This window comes from Callithrix jacchus, chromosome 12 (assembly GCF_049354715.1).
Source record: "Callithrix jacchus isolate 240 chromosome 12, calJac240_pri, whole genome shotgun sequence".
Classification (NCBI taxonomy): domain Eukaryota; kingdom Metazoa; phylum Chordata; class Mammalia; order Primates; family Cebidae; genus Callithrix; species Callithrix jacchus.
In genome coordinates, this window is record NC_133513.1 from 124,601,852 (window position 1) to 124,623,798 (window position 21,947).

Sequence of the window (21,947 nt, forward strand, 5' to 3'; positions counted from 1 at the left end):
GTGTCTTAATATGTTGTATTGTAATTCTCATTCCATGTGTTTTAAAAAATTGCTTTTCAGGCCAGGCGTGGTGGCTCACACCTGTAATCCCAGCACTTTGGGAGGCTGAGGCAGATGGATCACAAGGCCAAGAGATCAAGACCATCCTGGCCAACATGGTGAAACCCTGTCCCTACTAAAAAGCACAAAAGTTAGCTGGGCGTGGTGGCACACACCTGTAGTCCCAGCTACATGGGAGGCTGAGGCAGGAGAATTGCTTGAACCTGGGAGGCGGAAGTTGCAGTGAGCCGAGATCGCACCACTGCCCTCCAGCCTGGCGACAGAGCGACACTCTGTCTCAAAAAAAAAAACTGCTTTTCAGATTTTTTCTTTGACCCATGAATTATTTAGACATGTGCTGTTTTGTTTCCAAGTGTCTGTTGATTTTCCTATTATTATCTCTAGTTTGAGTTCACTGTGGTGGAAGAACATATTCTACATGGCATCAATTCTTTTAATATATTGAGATTTGAGGCCTAGGATATGGTTTATCTTGGTATATGGTCTATGGACACCTGAAAAAAATGTGAGTTCTGCTGCTGTTGGATGAAATATGCTATAAATGTCCATTAAACCTATGGGTGTAGTTGGGTTATTTGGTGTTGTTGAGTTTAATCAGTTTTGGTCAGAGGGTGAGAAGTTCTCCTTTATCTCCTGCTCTTTATTTGCTTTACCAGTTGGTGAGAAGGTTGTTAAATTTCCTTGTCTCCTGTTGGGAGAAGTTGTTAAAGACAAATTGGGATTTGTCTATTTCTCTTTTCAGTTCTATCAGATTTTGCTTTACATGTTTTGCAATGTTATTATTTGATACATACACATTTAGAGTATTAGCTATGTTATCTTGGTAAATTGACCCTATTATCATTACATGGCATTCTTTTCTGGCTCTGGAATTTTTCTTCTTTTTATGCCTATTTTATTTGATTTTACTAAATCCACTCCTGCTTTCCATTGATTAATGTTTGCAAAACGTGGCATTTCTGTCTTTTTGCTTTCAATCTGACTCTGGTGTTATGTTTGAAGTGAGTTTCTTACAGAGAGCATGTTTTTAAATCCACTCTGCCAATCTCTGTCTCAGAATTAGTATTTTAGATCATTTACATTTAATGTAATTGTTGATATGTTAAAGCTTGTCTGCCATTAGGCTTCTTGTTTTCTATTTGTTCTCTCTGTTTTGGCTTTTCCTGTTTTCTTTTTCCTGCTTTCATTTGTGTTACTCAACTATTTTTTTTTTAGAATCCCATTTTGATTTACTTACAGTGATATTGACTCAATATATGTATTTAGCTTTTTAATTGACTGCTCTAGGGATTACATTTTATATACATAACATAATAACCTGATATTTTCATTTTACCAATTCAGGTAAAGCATAGTAATCTTACCTCTCTTGTATCTCTTCATTTTCTCCTATAAATTTTAATTGTCTTAAATATTCCAGCTATATGCATGTAGAACCACATCAGATAGTGTTATAATTTTTGTTTCAACTGACAAACATAATTTAGAAAACTCAAGGGGAGAAAGAAAGTCTATTATATTACCCATACTTTGGCTTATCATAGTGTTCCTTCCTGTTTTCCAAGATTTATTATTTTATCATTTTCCTTCTGTTTCAAGAACTTCCTTTAGCTATCCTTATGAGGTTAGCCTCCTGCCAGTAAATTATCTTCATTTTCCTTTATCTACTTAAGTTTTGATTTCTCTTTTATTCTTGAAGGATATTTTCAGTAGGTATAGAATGTTGGGTTGACAGGTCTTTCCTTCTAGCTCTTGAAAAATGCTATGAAACTTCTTTCTGACTTCCATAGTTTTTTTGCTTAATAATAAATCTGCTCTATTTTGAATTGAGTTTTCCCCATAGGTGATTGGTAGGTTTTCCTCTAGCTGCTCTTAATACATTTCCTTTGTTTTTGGCATCTAAGCATTTAACCGTAATGTTTCTTGGTATAGTCATTTGGCTTATCATATTTGGAATTTTCTCAGCTCCCTGAATCTCTTGTTTCGTGTGTGTGTGTGTGTGTGTGTGTGTGTTTAATTTTGAGAAGTTTTCAGCTATTATTTTTCTGAGTACTTTTTTAACCCAATATTTTTTGTCTTCTCTATCTGGGACTCCAATGACATGAATGTTAGATTCCTTGTCACAGTCCCACAGGTCTCTGAGGCTCTTTTTATTTCTTTTTCAATTTTCTAGCCATTGTTTAGAGAATAATTGTCATCACCAAGGGTCAGATGCACCCCGGCTATGCCTGGCTTTTATCCCAAGGGTGTGCCTAGTTGACTGTGGGGCTCATGAGAGTGCTTGGAGCACACTGTCCCCTTGGCCAGGCACTGGTTATTCATGAGGTGTGAGGGGAAATCCCTAAATCTTTCAGTGCAGAGTACTATATAAGGACATTCTAGGGCTGCATGAGTTAAAGGATATCTGGCCCCACCCTTTATAAGTAGGCTAAGTTTAGAAGAGTGATAGGAAGTACAGATGTTGGTGTAACACTTCCAGTGTTCAAATCTTGGCCTTTCTGATGATTAATTGCATAACTGTAGGCAAGTTGCTTAACTTCTGGACATCCGTGTATTCTCATATGTAGAGCAGGATAATGATAGAACTTACCTGAAGAGACTGTATTGTATCAGGAAGTATAAAATCCTCAGAGCAGCTTCTGGGCTACTATAAGCCCCATGTCAATATTTGCTGTTAAGATTTTTAAATTTCTTTCATCCTTAGTTGTTTTCACCTATAAAATGGCTAATTAAACTTTATTTCACAAGGTTGTTGTAAAACGTAAATGGTATAATTTGTGTAGACTTCTTAGGACACCTAACATGGTAAAAATCTGGAAAAGCATTTTTCAGTCTCAGTGTCATTTCTGCATTCACTCCTACCATGTGCTTACTTCGTTTTTCTCTATGTAACAGCTGAGAAGGACGTGTTCCATGGTGTGATGAAAGTTTCTAATGAAACAACCCTCGAATCTTTTTTTTTGTTTTTTTATTAACTTTTTTTCTCCTATATGCTATTTTGATAGTTGTGGCATTGTGAGCATGTAAATAGCATAGAGCAGGGTTTACAAACCTCAACACCATTGATGTTCTTGGTGGATAATTCCTAGTGGGGAAGGCCATCTTGACCACTCTAGCCTCTACCAACTACACAGCAGTAGCTCTACCTCAAGTCATAATAATCAAAATGTTCTGTAAGCACTGACAAATATCCCTCCCTATGAGGGATGTGGAACCATTGAGGAACCCTCCCTGCCCTCATTGAAAACCAGCATTATAGATTAAGAGAAAAAACACTGGGACCGTGTCAGTGAACCTGTCCTCAAGATGGCCAAGGCAGAACCGCCATCCAGAGTCTAGAACAGTGTCTGCTAGTTGTCACACATCTTACTTGCCTGCCTGAGACTTACATGGACTGGAGAACCCTGGACCACTTTGGTAACCATGGCTTAAAAAGACGTCTTCAGATCTTTTCACCAGTCCCTCGACTAAAGCTTCATCTTTCTGTGTCCATATGCCAAGCACCAAGTGGCCGGCAAAGAGATCCCTGCATCTGTGGGTCACTGATTTCATGGCGAGGTGGGCATGCCTCTCCATTATGACATGGGCCTGCACTGCCCTCATGGCTGTCCATCCGTTCCAATCCGTTTTACCAGGATGACTGATTCTTATAGACGGATGAAGCTTCATGCTCTGAAGAAGGGCCCACCTCTGCTCTTCTGACTTTTCCACGTGGTTTAAGAGCAGCTTCAGTCGATGCCACGGAATGTCCCTGCTCTCAGGGAACATTAGGCTGCATTCCTGCCACAGCAGAAGTGCCATCCACTGAGCGGCATCCAAAAAGGAAAGGCCTTATTCACTGCCCTCATAGGAGAACGTCAAGGAAAGCAGCAATCAGTCACCAGCAATGGCAGTGCTGTTGTTCCTTTCACACCTGACCTTCCCTAGGAAAAGCATGAAAAAGCCACAGTCAGAGATTGAGGAGTTGCACTACAAGAAACCTTCCACTTTTACTATCAAGTGGCAAGAAGCTTTAAAATGACATCATTCATGCTATTGCTGATGTCTGCAGGGAGCCCAGTTCATTAAGAGCCTATGAATAAGAGATGCAAAAGCAGCCCCACCTTCCCGGGCTGTGCAGAAGCTGGCCAGGGAAGTGAGGGTGAGGTGGAGGGGGCCCCATGCAGGCAGCCAGAGCACCTTTTAACACCAGCAGTGACCCGGCCATTAAGCCAGAGGACTTCTGCTGCTGGAAGCCCACCACAGAAGCTTGGCTATGAAAGAAAGGCTGTGTCAAAGCCGATTGTCCTCATGTGAGCGAGGTGTGTCCCAGACTCCCATCTAAGGGACTCAGCCACACACCTCCTGGCAGCAGCATTTAGGAAGAGTGCTGTTAAATGCACAGCACTCAGGAGATTCTCAGGCAGATGCTGGTGGAGAGCTTGCTGTGTGGCCACCACAGCAGGGAAACCTGCCTCGGAAGCCACAGGAAGCCAAGGGGGTTTGAAACTAGCACTGCGCTCCACTTAGATTCTGGAGCTGGAGCTTCCTCTCCTGCTCCTCAGACAGAAGCTGGGCTCTGGACTGGTTGTGACTACCCAATAGTGTGAAGACCTAACCCCCAGTGTGAAGGCATTTGGAGACAGGGCCAGTGAGAGTGAGAAAGGCTCCCATGATGAGATCAGTGTCCTGCACAAAGAGGAAGACAGAAGGGAGCTCTCTCCACCAGAGGAGGGCCCGTGAGGAGGCGGCCCTGGCCAGGAACTGACCTGCTCGCATCTTTATCTCGATCGTCCGGCCTCCAGACCTGTACGGAGCATGCATCTATTCTTATAAGAATGTAAGACACTGACTCACACAGGCTGCTTCCGTGGGACAGGAGTTTCCCTCCGAGAAACCACTGCAGTATCAACTGGCAAGCAGAGGACGTGTGTCATTACAGGAGGAGGATCCAAACTCGGGAGCAGAGAAGTGCAAAGACTGAGGGGGGTCAAGTGAGAAAGAGGAGGACAGCTTTGCCCATTGAAGGAGAAATAGGGCAGAGCCAGAGCAAAGCCTCCTGCTTCTCAGGTGAGTCACGGGGTCTCTCAAAGGGCGATTTCTCTCTCCAAGTTACCAGGCGCCGGCTGCTTCTCAGACTGCGGAATGTTGGGGTTTGTCTTGGCCTCGCTGTCCTCCTTACCTGGAATGTGCTACTCCCACCCACGTCTTCTCCATTCAGACAACCCTCCTCTTTCTCCAAGGCCCAGCCCGGAAGTCTTGTCCTGTGGACCTGGGATGTCCAGGCAGGACTGGTCACTGCCTTCTCTGTGTTCACACAGCACCGGTAAAAGTGACTGTGAAATGTCATAGTGCTGGTCATTCCTCCCGAGACTGGAAGACTTCTGCATCCTGTGGGACCCAGCCTAGGGCTGGAATATCATTTCATCAACAGGCATTTCATCAACACCTGATAGATTAACGCAGGGATGAGTGAGTAAATTAATAATCGAATGAACTCATAAAGAAGTGAAACAGCTGTATGCTGTCAACAAAACGCATGTAACCCATGGCACATGATACAGTGACCTTGTTAAATAAGTACTTGTCTGGCGAGGCGGGTGGATCACGAGGTCAAGAGATTGAGACCAACCTGGTCAACATGGTGAAACCCTGTCTCTACTAAAAAAAATACAAAACTACCTGGGCGTGGTGGTCTGCGCCTGTAGTCCCAGCTACTCGGGAGGCTGAGGCAGGAGAATTGCTTGAACCCAGGAGTCGGAGGTTGCAGTGAGCCGAGATCATGCCATTGCACTCCAGCCTGGGTAACAAGAGCGAAACTCCATCTCCAAAAAAAAAAAAAAGTACTTGTCTGTATTCTATATCATATTCTAATAGACATAACAGAGCAAATAAGAAAAATGCAAAGTATCTTTAAAAATGCCTTCAACAATTAGAGTGTAGAATGGCACTGTCCCTCTTTTAATCTGCCCTTCTACATACGAAATCCTTTCTAGCACACATGAGTCAGCTTTGTTGCAAGCGTAATGCAGAGTACCCAGACAGAGACAACTTCAAAACCAAAAGCTCTCCCCGGGGCTGCTCTAGGCATTAGGTAGGAAGGTTCAAAGCTGCTGAAGCCCACCCACCAAGCTGCACCACCAGCACTGAACAAAACCTACACTTCCTCTGCTGATGAGGAGGGAATCCTATTTCGTGCCAAGGACAGACTTTTCCTGAGGCATTAACTACCATCAGCCCACTCACATTTTCATCATTTCTCACAAATTACCGAGAAGGGGTTGCCATGCAAAGCCTCAGCATGAAAGGACAGTTGGTACTGGAATTGCTAGAAGTTATTTGGAATATCTTATGGAGGTGGATGGTGGGATGCAAAAGACACTAAAAAAAATGACGTGTAACTGTTTTCCAAATCACTTTTATCTGCTTCTGTCCACTCGCTGACCAGTTCCACTGTGGCAAAATGCATACGAGTTTGAACACTTCCATGGCAAGTGACCTCACCCCTCATTTTTCTCATTTTTCCTCAATTTGCCAGTCTCTGCTTCTTTTTTCTCTCTGCATCTTTCCATGGGGAAACGGTAGGTGCAATGCTTCCATTTACATCCATTTATTCTGTCTTAACGTTTTACAAATATTTTCGGTGAAATATACCACAGAACATAAAATGTACCGTCTTAAATACTTTTAAGCATGCGGCTCAGTGGCATTAAGCACAGTTGCATTTTATTGTGCAACCATCCCTCCCACCCAGTTCTACAATTCCTTTCATCCCACACCCTGCGCTCAGTCAACACTGACTCCCCACCCTCCTTCCCCAGCCCCCAGCACCCATGATTCTACTTTCTGTCTGTGAATTTGACTCCTCCATGTACCTCACATAAGTGGAATCATACAGTCTTTGTCATTTGGTGACACATTTCACATCAAGTTTCATCCATGTGGTAGCCTGTGTCAGCGTCTCCTTCCTTCTAAGGCTGGGTAATGCTCCTCTGGACAGTTGACCACGTTTTCTCACTCATTCTTCTGTCAGCAGACATTCGAGTTGCTTCCGCGTTTTGACTATTGTGAGTAATGCTTGCATCAGTGCACAAACATTTTCTGAGACCCGGCTTTCGGTTCCTTTGGGTGAATGCCCAGAGTGAAATGGCTGAATCATATGGCAATTCTATTTTTCATTTCTTGAGGAACTCTTTTCTATAGCAGCTACCCCTCTTTCCATGCCCACTAACAGGGCACAGGGGTTTCAGCTTCTGCACATCCTCATGAACTTTTGTGTTTTGTTTTCGTTTGCTTTGTTCTCATAGCCACCCTGATGGATGTAAAGTGATATCACGGTTTTGATTTGCATTTCCCTAATGATTAGTGATGTTGAGCATCTTTTCGTGTGCTTATTGGTGATTTGTCTTTTTTGGAGAAATGCCTATTCAAGGCCTTTGCTCATTTTTAAATAGGTTGTTTGTTTTACTGTTGTTGGGTTGTAGAGTTGTAGGGATTCTTTATGTATTCTGGATATTAACCTCTTATCGTATGTAAAATTTGCAAACATTTTCTCCAGTTCTTGGGGTTACCTTTTCACTCAGCTGAATGTGTCTTTTGACGGAAAGTGTCCTTTGACCTCCATCCCATTAGCTCACCCTGGTACCAGGTGAACACTCTTCTGCTCTGTATCTGATTATTTTACTGTCCCAGAATTCCATATAAAGCAGTTTTGCAGTATGTACATTTTTGCATCTCTATTCTTTTGTTCAGCCTAATGTCTTCGAGGCTGCTACATGTTCTTAGGAGGATCGGTGGTAACTTCCTTTTTATTGCTAAGTACTATTCTACTGTATATAACCTAGACGTGGCTACCAATTTGTCTGCTGATGAACTTTTTTGTTGTTTCAAGTTTTTTGGCCATGATGAATAAAACTGTTATAATCATTTGTGTACAGCTCATTGTGTGGCTATATGTTTTCATTTCTTTTTAGAAAAGATATGAGTGGAATTTCTGGGTTTCATGAAAAGGATATGTTTATAGTAAATTGTCACAGTGTTTTCCAAAGTGGTTTTACCACATTTAATCTCTCCATAATTGTAAAGGGTTTCAATTGCTTCTCATATTCACCAAAAATGTGATTTTAAAATTGTATCCATGATGACGTTATTCAGGCCTATCTCCCTGGGGCCTTACCTTGCCCTTGCATAACTATAAATGATACTGAGCACCTTTCTGTGTGCCTAATGCTAATCCATGCATGTTCTTTTGACAAATGACTCTTCAAATATTTCACTGAGTTTTTAATGTTGAAACGTAAAATCAATCATCTGAGATTTAATTTACATAGGGTAAAATGCACTCATTTAAAGCATATAGTTTAATGTCAAACTCTGTTGAAGTGTCTGTTTCAATATTTTGGCCATTTTTTATTGGCTTGTTTATCATCTTAATGAGTTGTATGAGTTATTTATATGTTTTGAATTTAATTTCAAGATTCAGACATTTATTGTGGATAAATGCTCCTAGGATTGTTGCAAGCTTGGGGTTAATTTACAGAGTCCTGAAAAAAATTGATTTTGACAATAGTGTACAGTGTTCTGATGGCTCTTATGGAGCAGTGGATTTCCAGATTTCCCAGCCCCTCTGGAAGAGGCTGCCCCAAGACTGTTTGCTCTATGAATTACCTCAGCGTTGGATTCTACTTGTTGGCAGATACCAGTCTACCCTTTTGCAAATTAAACATTTTCTTATTAAGGTAGCTATATCTGAAGTCTCAAAATCAGATAGTATGATCATATGAAAATTAAAACTACTAGAAAAATGAAAACAATTTTTCTTTTGAGACAGAGTTTCACTCTTGTTACCCATGCTGGAGTGCTTGGCTCACTGCAACCTCCACCTCCCAGGTTCAAGCAATTCTCCTGCCTCAGCCTCCCAAGTAGCTGGGATTATAGGCATCTGCCACCATACCTGGCTAATTTTTTTGTGTTTTTATTAGAGAGGGGGGGTTTCACCATGTTGGCCAGGCTGGTCTCAAACTCCTGACCTCAGGTGATCCACCCACCTCAGCCTGCCAAAGTGCCAGGATTACAGGCATGAGCCACTGTGCCCAGACAAAAACAATTTTTTTAAAAAAGAACAACAGTAGAGAATTTATGAATGAATTTAGTATGGTCAAAATATGCAAGGTCAGTATTAATAGCTTTCAGTGCTTGAGGAGTTTCCTTCTGTTCACAGTTTGCTGGTCGCTTTCATCAGGAATGGATGTTGGAGTCTGTCAGATGCACTTTCCATATTCATTGAGGCCACTTTTTGTTCTTATTGTTTTAATATGGTGAATTTAATTGATTTTTTAATATAAACCACTTGCATTATGTGAGTAAGCATTATTTGATAATAATGTACTTTTATAAAATATATATGCATATTTAAAATGTCACAACCAAATCTTCTACTGACACACAACTTTTTGTTTAATGCAAGAACCTTAACCACAGTAAGCTTCGACTTCCACTTTCCCTTCGGTGATTGGAACACATTTTGCTCCTCTGTTTATTATAAGCTCTACAGTATCTTTCCTAAACATTTTGTTTTCCCAGGTTTTGGCGAATGCCCTGGTGCTAAACGAGGTCGCTCTTCTTTGCTTGGCTGCTCAGAACCCAGATATCTTCCAGCTTTGCTTGCGCTCTGGGAATTGTTCATTCTACAGACACACAGCAGTTACTCTCTCACCAGCTTTATAAAGTCCCACACTCTGTGTGTGCAGCTTCCTATTTAGGAGACTATCTAATGGCAAACATGAAAACGCCTGGAGGTCTCTCTATGCTTCCCTTCCTCCCTTCTGCTCTGCAAATTCCAGCCACATGAAGAAAGAAGACGAAACTCAACCCTAACACCGCCATATTCCAGAGACGACAACTGTTACTGTTTTGGAGGGTGTATGTTTTTTCACTCTAAGGATGGGTGGCTGGGGTTTGTTGTCTACGCAACGGCATTTTCCTCTACTCCTTGTTCTTGCTAGCAAAATTACTGACCTTTCGTTTGACCAAGATTGTGTTCCCCTAAAGCGCACAAGTTAAAACCCTGACCCCCAGCATGACTGTATTTGAAGATAGATCCTTTAAAGAGGTTATTAGGGTTGCATGAGGTCAAAAGGGTGTGGCCCTCATCCAGCTTGATGTGTTTCTTACAAGAAGAGGAGATGAGGACACATGGGGGAAACAGTACCTGCAAGCCCAGGAGAGAGGCTTCCGGAGAAAGCAGCCTTGCCAACACTTTGATCTCGGACTTCCAGCCTCCAGGGCTTTGAGACAACGAATGCCTGTTGTTCTTTTTCTTTCTTCCTCTTATGAATGTAGATGTTTCATCACGATGCCTGTTATTTAAGCCACCCAGTCTGGGGTGTTTTGTGATGGCAGTCCAGGGTCACCAGGTACACGGTGTTTGGGAAACAGGGGCCCCTGCACTATCAGAAAGTCGGCGTTGGCCTCGTCCTGTCCCTTCCCAACACCGTGGGCTGGCTTTGATGTGGACATATTGCACTGTGGTCACAGAGACTTGAGCTGGAGGGGACCATCCCCTGGGGAGCTGTTTAAAGAGTTGACATATATGTATCTTTGTGGAGAAAAGAGAGAAGGAAGATTGTTTTCTGGGTAATATCTGACATAGCTGTGTGAGTCCAGGATACTGAAGTCATCTCGTGAGCAAAAGAGACCACACCTGAGGATGGGCCGGGTGACGGGAATGGCAGAGAGGAAGCACAGGAGTGCGCACAAGTGCCCCGGGCTAATTCTAGGGCCACTGATGTCCAGATGTCTTGTTCGTGATGATCATGACTCTATGGTATAAGACACTCTGAGTCGCATGCTGCTACTTACACCTAAAGGCATGCAACCTGAAACACTACTTTTATGTAGTTGCGATAACATGAGTCATGCATTTTGGTAACACACGTTTCTGTGTATACCGCCACGATTTTCCATGTCGTCAAACATTTCTCATAAGTGTGATTTTTCAGCCACGTAATCATTCGTGCACGAGTATTCCCCATTCCTGTGTTGAGCACGTGGGGTTTCCCAACTTTGGGAATATGCTCAGTCCCACGTGGCAGTCTTGGAGCAGGAATCTCGTTCTCCAGATGATAGAAGCCTGAATGGACGGACCCTTTTAAAATTCCTGATCCATATGGCTGAGTCGGTAGCATGTGAATGCAGCCAGTTTCATCTCATGATGCCATCAGAGAGTGTTATTTTTAAATGCATCTAACCTGCTTGGCCATAAGCAATGTTTGTTGTAATTTTAATTTACATATATTGGATTCTTCTTGAGGTTGAATCATTTTTACAAAGCTGCTGATTAGCTAGATGTCCATGAGCGTGTCATCTCCTTGAATTAGGGGACGATGCCCCTTTCTCACTATTGGATGGTACAGGCACCTTTTCCTCATGCAAACCCTGCCTGTGAAACGTACCACACCATTTTTTCCTTGCAGATGCATACTTCAAGGCCTAAATCAAACCCCTTTTCCAGTGAAAAGCATTTATTTGCTCTGTGGCGTCTCTAACCCTAACCCACCTTACTTCACTACTGCAACTCACTCTGTGTCTTTATTATACCCCGCACGTGAGTTCAGATGATTTTTTTAGGACAATAATCCCCCCTTGTTCTGCATCAATGGTCCCTCGGCCAGTGCTTCCTGGATGAATGAATGAATCCATGCCCCCGTTCAGCACTCAAGGGCTTGCAGTGAGGGTTCAAGCAGAGATACTAGGTTCTTCATCCAAGGAGGAGCTGCTCAACCTTCCTGTGTGACAAATCTGAGGCAAAATGGAGAGGACAAGCCTCAGCAGGGACTGAAACAAAAATCTAAGTAAAAAAGGAGAAACCTCTCTGAGCAAAGTGTGTTGTTGGAAAGCTGACACCGGCTGCTTGCCAAATGCAGCTGAAACCGGCAGCCTGGGTGCCAGCACTCCGCGGCCACTCACAGGCAAGGCCACAGCGGGGTCAGTCAGAGGAGGGACGAGCAGCACACAGGGTGATATCCCTCCTGTCTGCAAACCACGGCTCCCCAGGCTGTCTCACCACTGGCCTGCCTGCTGTGCAGACGCCAGGCTTTTCAGGCAGACCAGTGCCAGCCTGGCTGCTCAGCACACTGTTAGGAAGAAAGGGTGCACATCCTCCAGGGCAATACTGAACCCCAAAGCCTCCTCGCAGGTTGAACGGGGTCTCACCCTCTTCTCCCCCTGCACTTCCTAGAGGACCACACATGCTCTGTGATCATGATTCTACGGGAATTTCCACTTCATGACTTTCGTCAATGAGAGATGTACATTTGCTCTTGCTTTTTCCTGAGCATGGAAAAGTCAGGGTTATGTGATATTTTTCTTGCCTCTGAGAAGTGAAGTCGTTTTAAACATCAGCTGTGTGGAAAGAAGATGTACATCAGATGATGTGAAATGATGACAGGTTTCACGCAGGGTCAACGGCATATGTCAATTACTCATTAAGGGAGAGTCATTCTTACCTGTTCCCTTGGCACTGAATACTTAGAAGAAAGCTTTTTAAAATTGCCAGCCTGTCTCATTTTTAAGAATAATCGAGATCCCAAAATAACTGGATGACTCTTCATAAAAAACATCTACAGAAATGAATTTTTCTGTAGCTCAAATCATGGGATGTCTGTTTCTGTTTCAGATTTTTTGTTTAATTTAATTCCACCAAAACTGCTCTATTTTATTTATTTATTTTTGGCTCACCACTGTCCAAATGCATCGTTTTGTCTTCTTAGTACTGATGATTTCCGCAGCCGGCTGTAACAGCCACGTCAGGTCACATAGCTGCATCTGAGGTGAGAGCAGTCTGTGCCAGGAAGAAGAATCGAGGCTGCCTTCGCTGCATTCGGGACCAGGATTCGCTCTCGCCTGGAAGTGTGGTTCGTCCCCAGGAAGTGACAGTGTTTCCTGCAGGGAAGTGGCTCCGCTCCTCCGGCGGCTCTTTTCCGGGCAACACTCGATGTTATCACTCAAGCCGCCAAGTAGGGGAGCGGTCCATCCCCCAGCACCCCAAGCTGAGTCTACATATGAGCAAGGGGCTCAGCGGGCTGTTCCCTCTCCCTTCCTCCATCAAGTGCAGACTGCTCAAGAGCTTTCTCTGGGAATGGTTTGTGCCAGGCAGGGCAGACGCCTCCACAGGGGCCCAAGAGGCAGGTGTCTCTCATCACAGCCCCCGTGGCCTGGATAATGCGCCTGGCCCCAGAGGGCACGGCGTCGGGGTGTGTGGCCCCAAGAATCAGCTCAGATGAGTGCATCTGCTGTCTATGGTCACAGGACCCCATATTTGCACTCACACTCAGAGGCTGAAAACAATTAGTCCCTGGCTTGGGCAAGTGGTTCTTTTGACCTTGGCTGGAACTCGGGTGGTTGTCAGTGGGACCACAGCAGGTTTGTCTGACACACCTCTGGGGACTTGCTCTGCCCTCTGGAAGGTGGCTGGAGCATGGTACTGATGAAGGCAGAACACAGCCTGGGAAGCTGAGCCACCACGTGCTTCCTGGGCTTCCGCTGCAACCACATTTGCTCGCGCGCCATTGCCAGGGCACTTCCCTGCATGGGTCTGGAGTCAGAGTTGGCAGAGGGGAGTTCCACAAGTGGGGGGATGCATGGGGCCATTTTGAAATCCGTCACAGTGGTCCTCTTCTGGCCAGCCATGGCAGACTCTGTCCTGAAGACCTCCTCACCCTCTCACACATGGGCCTGGCCTGATACAGCTGGGCTGGGTTCAGCCAGCCCCCTCAGCATGGTCTCCATGGCACTCAGCAGCTTTTGTGACACAGAGTCTCAGCCTCTTGCCTTCTGCCTGCCTGTCACGTGGGCCAAGAGGCTCAGCTTGGCACATTAATGTCACACCTCACTTAGCAACAGGAGGGACAGTGGGAGGGATGGACCCCAGGGAAGTGGGGATGGTTTAGGAGAAGAAATATAGAGCACCACTTTGGGAAGCCAAGGCAGGCAGATCACCTGAGGTCAAGAGTTCAAGACCAGCCTGGGCAACATGGAAACTTTGTCTCTACTAAAAATACAAAAATTAGCTGGGTGTGATGGCGTGTGCCTGTAATCCCAGCTACCTGGGTGGCTGAGGCAGGAGAATCACGTGAACCCAGGAGGTGGAGGTTGCAGTGAGCTGAGATTGTGCCACTGCCCTCCAGCCTGGGAAACAGAGCAAGACTCTGTCAAAGAGAAAAGAATGAAAAGAAGAAAAGAAAAGAGGAGGCAGGCCTTCCATGGTGGAGGAAGTCCATCTCAGAGGAGGAAGACAGGCTTTGTATACTCAGTGGTGTGGTCTGAGACCCACCCTTGCAGCTGGTGAGTCATCTCCTCAGCCTTGGGCCACACAGCTGTCCCCTGGGATGGCAAGTAGGGAGCCTCACCAGGCCCCGGGCTGACAGCAGCATCAGCTGGCGAAGGACCCTTTTGCAACCACAGATCCCCTGGGAGAAGCTCACCAGAACGGGGCACTGGCTGGGGCTTCAGGTCCATCCAGCCTGACTCTGCAACCCTGAGTGCTTGTCCAGGGTTCCCAGGGGACATGGGCTGTCATCATGGGGGGAAAATTCCCTGTGGATTCAGCAGCTGCCACTCTTAATTCTGGTTCCTTCAATATCGGGTTGTGAATTTGAGCAAATTATGTTAAGATCTGCCTTGCTCCACTTCTCAGTGTCCAAAACGGCAGTTATAAGTTCTGCTTTTCAGGCTCATTGTGAGAAATAGAGATTTACACACACATCCCCTAGATGCCATACAGGGAGCTTTACCTACATGTGCCATAGAGCAAATAAAATACCAATAGCGTGCTGCTCTAACCTCCAAAAGCAGAGCGTCCTGCTCCAGGAGCCTGGGACAAACACACCTCCTTGGCCTCGGTGTTTGCCTTTTCTCTGGTGTTGTGATCACAGTGCTTTTCCAGGGATGTCCCAAGCAGTCACCCTCCTACAGCGACAGGGCGCCCTGCACCTGGGCCTCAGCCTGGACAGCTTTTTCCCAAGTTGCCAATTGGGCTTCAGGGACTTCTGCAGTAATGTCACCCGGGGCTCATCCAGGGGTCAGGAGGAGGCGACAGAACCTCCACCCCAGAGGCCTGCAAGGCTGGTGTTTTCTCACGGGAAGGAGCACCTCCGGGTAGACAGCAGGGGCACTGGGCCAGCCTCCCAGACTGGGCTCGGGTGGTGGTGTTTAGCCTCACCTGCTGGCACCAGGCACAGAGCTAAGCAGAGAAACTCTGTTAACAAGCATTTGCTGGACAGTGGAGCTTGTCTGTCCAGCACCAGCTGTTCATGAACCACCCACTGGGCCATCAGAATCTAGGTCAGATTCTTAGATCCTTGAGAGTGACAAGTAGGCTTGGAAGAGTGACAGGCACTGAAAATCCCTTCTTTTTTCTGTCTCTTCTTCCTCCCTCTTTCCCTCCATACCTTCCTTCCTTCTTCTCCCTCCCTTCCTTCTTCCCTCTCTCCTTCCTTCTTCCCTCCCTTCCTCTCTTCCCTCCCTCCCTCCCTCTCTCCCTCCTTCTCTCCCTTCCCTTTTTCCTTCCTTCCTTCCTTCCTTCCTTCCTTCCTTCCTTCCTTCCTTCCTTCCTTCCTTCCCTCCCTCCCTCCCTCCCTCCCTCCCTCCCTCCCTCCCTCCCTCCCTCCCTCCTTCCTTCCTTCCTTCCTTCCTTCCTTCCTTCCTTCCTTCCTTCCTTCCTTCCTTCCTTCCTCCAACACATTTTCTCCAGCCCAGGAGCCAGGCCCAAGTCAAGGAGCTCACAAGAATCCAGAAGACAAACCTAGCAGGCAGGTGATGGTGATACAACTGGAAAACATTTTTTTGAACTTTCTTTTCTCTAAATGATGTTTATAATTATAAACTACATCTTACGAAACACTCCACAGCCAGGTGTCATGCGATAGAAAGGTTCCTTGTGTCTGGCTGGGGTGTGTAAGGCTTTGGAAACTGACCTGCCATGAGATCTGAAGAGTGTAGGTTGTTTAACCCGACCGGTCACCTTGCATCAGGGTGGAAAACCTTCATGGAATGACAGGGCTTCCTGCAACCCTTGCCCGTGAGCCTCTGGGAGGCTTTTGCAGCAGGAGGACAAAGGTGGTGGTCTCGTCACGGGCAGCCCCCTGCAGAGCTGGGAGCACTCAGCAGGGCCTGGGAAATCTCCGTCCTCCATCAGCCTTTCTCTCGCCCATTCCTCCCACAAGTAAATCGGCTGATGGAGACCTAAGCCTCGAGGTGTGTGCCCAGCACAGCAGCAGCAGCGTCTCCTGGAACTCATCAGAAAGGCAGGTTCTTGGGTTCCCCACGACCAAGACCACTGAGCCAGACCCTCAAGGCTGGGGCCCTCCAGGAGCCTCATGCCCCTGCAGTCTGGGAGCCCCTGGCCTCTCATTTCAAGTCATCTTTAAAGGACCCGGAGTGTGGAGTCCAGTTTGCTGCCAGTCACCCAATTCCGAGTCTGCTCTTTTAAAGACATGCTCCTTGTTTTTGTTCTCACTTGATTGGTTTCCTGCAGTCTTGAGATTTCTTCACTGAAATTGCTCCGCCAGGACCATGGACCATTTTCTCTTAACGTAGCCTAGAAAGTCACCCAGACTTGGCTTATCCCACACCAAAAAATGAAGGATGGAAATGACACAGGAATCGGCAGAGGATGGTCCAACAGCTTCACCCCCCAGGTTCTGGGGCGAGGACAGGAAAAGCATCTCCTCCCACCCCCACCGCTGCACAGTGCCACCCACCTCACTCCCCGGGTATCAGTCCCTCCCCCACCACTGCACAGTGCCACCCACCTCACTCCCCGGGTATCAGTCCCCCCCCCACACACAGCTGCACAGTGTCACCCACCTCACTCCCAGGTATCGGTCCCCCCCACACACTGCTGCACAGTGTCACCCACCTCACTCCCCGGGTATCAGTCTCTCCCCCACCACTGCACAGTGCCACCCACCTCACTCCCAGGTATCGGTCCCCCCACACTGCTGCACAGTGCCACCCACCTCACTCCCGGGTATCAGTCCCCCCCCACACACAGCTGCACAGTGTCACCCACCTCACTCCCTAGGTATCAGTCCCTCCCCTGCCACTGCACAGTGCCACCCACCTCACTCCCCGGGTATCAGTCCCCCCCCCACACACAGCTGCACAGTGTCACCCACCTCACTCCCAGGTATCGGTCCCCCCCACACACTGCTGCACAGTGTCACCCACCTCACTCCCCGGGTATCAGTCTCTCCCCCACCACTGCACAGTGCCACCCACCTCACTCCCAGGTATCGGTCCCCCCACACTGCTGCACAGTGCCACCCACCTCACTCCCGGGTATCAGTCCCCCCCCACACACAGCTGCACAGTGTCACCCACCTCACTCCCTAGGTATCAGTCCCTCCCCTGCCACTGCACAGTGCCACCCACCTCACTCCCTGGGTATCAGTCTCCCCCGCCCTGCCGCTGCACAGTGCCACCCACCTCACTCCCCAGGTATCAGTGAACCTGCAAGAGAATAAACAAGCTTATTAGCATTTTCAGACGTTGATGAGGGCTTTTCAGCCCTAAGGTGTGCAGACTTCATCAAAAATAAAGCATTTTCCTGATTCCACTGAGAGAAAGTCACCTAATATAGTTAAGCTACGATTCGGCTCTCGAGGTCCAGTGGTAAAGCTCTTTGGTGACAATTGTGTATACTTACTGGGTTTTACTATACGTGAGGTACTGTCTTTTACCCCATACAGTTAAGTCGTCGGCACAAACCTCCAGAAACCCGTGGAGATAACTGCTGAGACTCCGCTTATCCTACTGACGAAGAAACTGAAGTAAAACGCTGAGTGAACAAACCACCCCTCTGAGCTCCTAAGAGGGGAGCCCAGGATCAGAAAGAAGCAGCCAGACTCTGGGAGTCAGCCCCCCACCCATGGTCCCAGGTTGCCAGGGCAGAAAGGAGCAGGTGACTGCACTCAGAAACCCTCACCGTCTGCACCTGGGCAGAAGCTCACCTGCATTCTCCCCCCAGGCAGCCAGGCTCCAGATGAGGCTGGGGAGGAGGGAAGGGGCCGTCTTGAGGCACTGGCTTGGTGTGACTGGGGCTGTGTGTCTGTGGCCAGGATCTGGTCGTCTCCATCCTTCAATAGTATCATGGCGGTGGCAGGATGGTCAGGAGAGGCACCTCCATCCAGACTGGCCGCTTTGCCCCGGCTGGATCCTCCTATCAGGGGTTCTGACAAAGACCCAGCACATCGCAGGTGAACGGAGTTCAGATTTACTCTTCTCATCTTGGGCTTACTCATCACCAGACAGGCAGAAGCTCTGGGCATAGCTCTCGTGAGCTATCAGCCATCCCTTGCCAAGGCCTGGAGAAGCCGTTATTTCCAAGAAAGCCAAGTGGTAGCTGAAAGCAGAGCCCTGGGACTGCTGACCTGTCAGTGTGTGCCACCTGTGTCTGCCACCTGTGTGCCACCTGTGTGTGTCACCTGTGTCATCTGTGTCTTCTACCTGATTATGCCACCTGCTTGTGCCACCTGCGTACCCTCTGTTTATACATCTCCTGTGTCACCTGTGTGCCCCCTGTGTATGCATCTCTTTTGTGCCACCTGTGTTTGTCACCCGTGTGCCCTCTGTGTATGCGTCTCCTGTGTGTCACCAGTGTGCATCACCCCTCCTGGGTGATGGTGAGATTCTGGCTTCCAAGATCCACTGAAGCCTCTGGAAAGAGCCTGGAAGTGGTAGGAGGCCCAGGGTGGGGCTGCTCTGCCGTGGTCCAGCCCCTGACACGCAGACCTTACTCCAGCAGCCCCTGCTCTGGGTGCTCTGCCATGACCCCTCAATTCTTCCCCACAGAGGGCTCCGCAGATGGTGCTCAGGAAAAAGTCCTCTTTATCACCCTAAGCTGCATTTACCCTTGGGAGATTCCTAGGAACCATCGCTCAACAGTGCCTCTTGAGGTGGCCTTTGAAGTGGGGATAGTCTCTGCCATCTCCCCACCACCTCCCCAGCATGGCTGCCCGTCATCCACCTTCCTTCCAACTGTCTTCACTGAGCAGTCAGACCTTCTGATCCACCTGTGGCAGACACCTGGATCTGGTTCTCTGGGTTGCAGCAGTCCCTCTGTTCCTTCCATCCTTGGCTCTCTTGCCTTGGAAAGACAGACAAAGGAGGCTGCTCCCCAACCTCATCCTCCTCTAAGGCAGCAGCACTTCACAGTGTGTCTGTGGCTCAGGAGTAGATTCAACGTACCTGGGCACTCATTTGATGGCATATTTCTGGGCCCCACCCCAGGCTTTGAGAGGCAGAATCACTATTTGAGTCCCAGGTACTTGTCATGGATGTTACAAGCCAAGAGTTAGCATCCCGAGTTCTCATTTCCCCTTCAAGCAACTTCTGATCCCAGGAGCGAAGGAAGAGAGATGCATTTAGTCCTCAGGGTAGTGGGATCTTCCAGCTGCAGAGGCTGGGGGGCTTGGTTATGCATTAATTCTTGGTTCCCCACTGTGAGGGCCAGATATCAGCAAATGTAGCAGCATTGAGCGAAAACCCCATTTGGAGGTGGTTTTGCAAAGGGAAAATCCGTGTCAGTTGTGCTGGTCACCTTTGGGGGAAACCTTTGTGTTCAATCTTTATTACCCAAGGATCAATTGCACTCCAGAGATTTGCTGTTTGATATTATATTTATCTACGGACTCTGGGCTATTGTTCTGTTGGGCTGGTTCCCCTCCAGAGCCCTCTGATCGTCCTCCAGCTAGTGGGACGTCTGCATTAAGATGCTTTTCCATTCCTCTCCATGGATGCAAACAATACCCCAGGAGGTTAAAAGGTGGCTGGGATAACAGAACGACATCGCGGAGGAGGAGACTCTTCTCCTCCTCTGCAGTCCCTGCCAGACACACCGTGTGGCTGTCGTGAGCCCTTCTTTATGTGTGCAGGAGGTTTTATTGTCCATAAATCTCAAAGAGCCAAACTGCGGTTGTCCTTGCTAGAAGGAAACAATCTCTTGATAAACGCTCAGCCTCTGAAGGCATTGCCTATTCCCGGAGGTGAGAGTGTAAGAAGTGCCAGGATCCAGAGTGTCTGGGGGCTGTGGAGGGGGAAAGTGCTGTCTTTTTGGGGTCTCCTAAGCTCCTGCACATCCAAGAGGAACCACCAGGGAAGCCCTGGTTTCTGGGTGGGGGGTGTATCACACACCAGATGATGGGGAATGACTTCATCCCTCTCCAGATGAGCCTGGGGAGGAGGGAACGGACAGTCCTCAGGCACTGGCCTGGTGGAAACACTGCCGACACGAGCCTTGTTCTAGCTGGGCAGTGGCCTTTGGGCAAGGCCACCTGATAGAAGTGCTGGACTGAAGCCACTGACTTGCAGCAAGGCCCACCTCCCTCCCAGCTGAGACCCGCAGCCCAGGTATTTGCTCTGATACACCCTGACCTGCCTTCCAAGCCCTTCCCAATCCAAACTCTCCCTTGTTCCTCCTGACCCTACAACAACAGCTGAGCACAAATAACGTGGGAGACACTGAGCTATCAGTGGGCAGGCGCCATGTGCTGTGAACATCTACTAGAGACACAGACACCTGTCACGAGTCACCAGTACACAACCACATATATGGAATCTCAATTCCCTGCTACCCTTCCTCCCCAATCCCGTCCCCATCTTATAAGGAAGAAGGCTTCTTAAAGATGGGAATTCCCTTCCCTTGCTATTTCCACCTTTCTTTAGCTATTGTTTCTGTGACGGAGACTTACGATTGAGAATTTGAAAATATGGGGGATTTGATACGCATGGCAGGAATGGAGGTGTGGCTCCCAGCTTTGCCTTGCATTAAAACCATTCCCATAATTTGCACCATAATTTTTAGACATAGAAAAGGGCCGTGAAGAACGGGGTTGATCAGAACCTGAACTCTGATGGGTCCAAACAGTGATGGCAAAGAGCAGGTGCATGACCACGCCAGGCGCCATCCTGCTGCTTCACATGTGCAGTCAGATGCCACATAAAATGCCTCAGTCAACAATGGACCTCACTGCTGACGGTGGTCCTGTAGGCTATAACACTACATGTTCCCTGTCGCTTTTCTGTGTTTAGATACACAAATCCTTACCATTGTGTTACAGTTGCCTGCAGTATTCAGCACAGTCACACACTGTCCAGGTTTGTAGCAGTAGCTACCCCAGACAGGCTGGGTGTGCTGGAGGGGTTACCTTTGAGAGTGTGATGTATGCACCTGCTAGGAGGCTCGCACAAGGACAGAATCGCCTCCTGATGCATTTCTCAGAATGTGTTCCCAATGTCAAATGACACGTGACTGCATAGCATCTCTGATCCTCATGGCTGACCTCTGAGGTCTGTGCCCCCGTCAGCATCACCCCCATCTGGCAGTGGAGGACGCTGAGGCACAGAGGGGCTAAGTGCATTGCAGAGTCACACAGCAGAGTGGGGCAGGGCCAGGACCGAAACCCCAGCTTCGAATCTGTGTTTCTATCCTGCACACTGCAGACCCCAAATGCCTCATGAAAACTGCATGAAATTAACAGTGCAGATTTGGGCAAACACTGGCTCAGGATGGATGTTGCCCAGCAAAGCAAAGTCACTTAGTGTGAGGTGAGTTTACTCAATGGAAGGCATCAAAAATCATCCTGCACACAAGCTCCGCACATAGTGACAGGCCTAATCCAGCCTCGGTGGAGAGTAGCTTCCTTAGTAAAGGGGCAGCCCATTATCTAAGCCCATTATCAGGCAAGGATGATCTTGTTCAAAGAAGCTTCCCATTGCATTCCCCACTCCAAGGATAGAGTTGCTCTTGAGACTTGAGTTCAGCTGGCTCTGGATCCCACAGGTCACTCACCATCAGGAGCTGGAGGCCAGTGTGGAGAGAGGTACAGGACTCAGGATCACGTCTGGAG

General features: G+C 47.6%; 1 long non-coding RNA gene across 1 annotated transcript in view; it reads left to right on the forward strand.

Moving 5' to 3' along the window:
- Positions 1-14,888, forward strand: part of LOC144578520 (uncharacterized) — a 33,287-nt gene extending 18,399 nt beyond the window's left edge. Inside the window, exon 2 of the long non-coding RNA XR_013524459.1 lies at positions 9,622-14,888. This is a non-coding gene — a long non-coding RNA (uncharacterized LOC144578520). The remainder of the gene's footprint in view (positions 1-9,621) is intronic.
- The last annotated feature ends 7,059 nt before the right edge of the window (positions 14,889-21,947 follow it).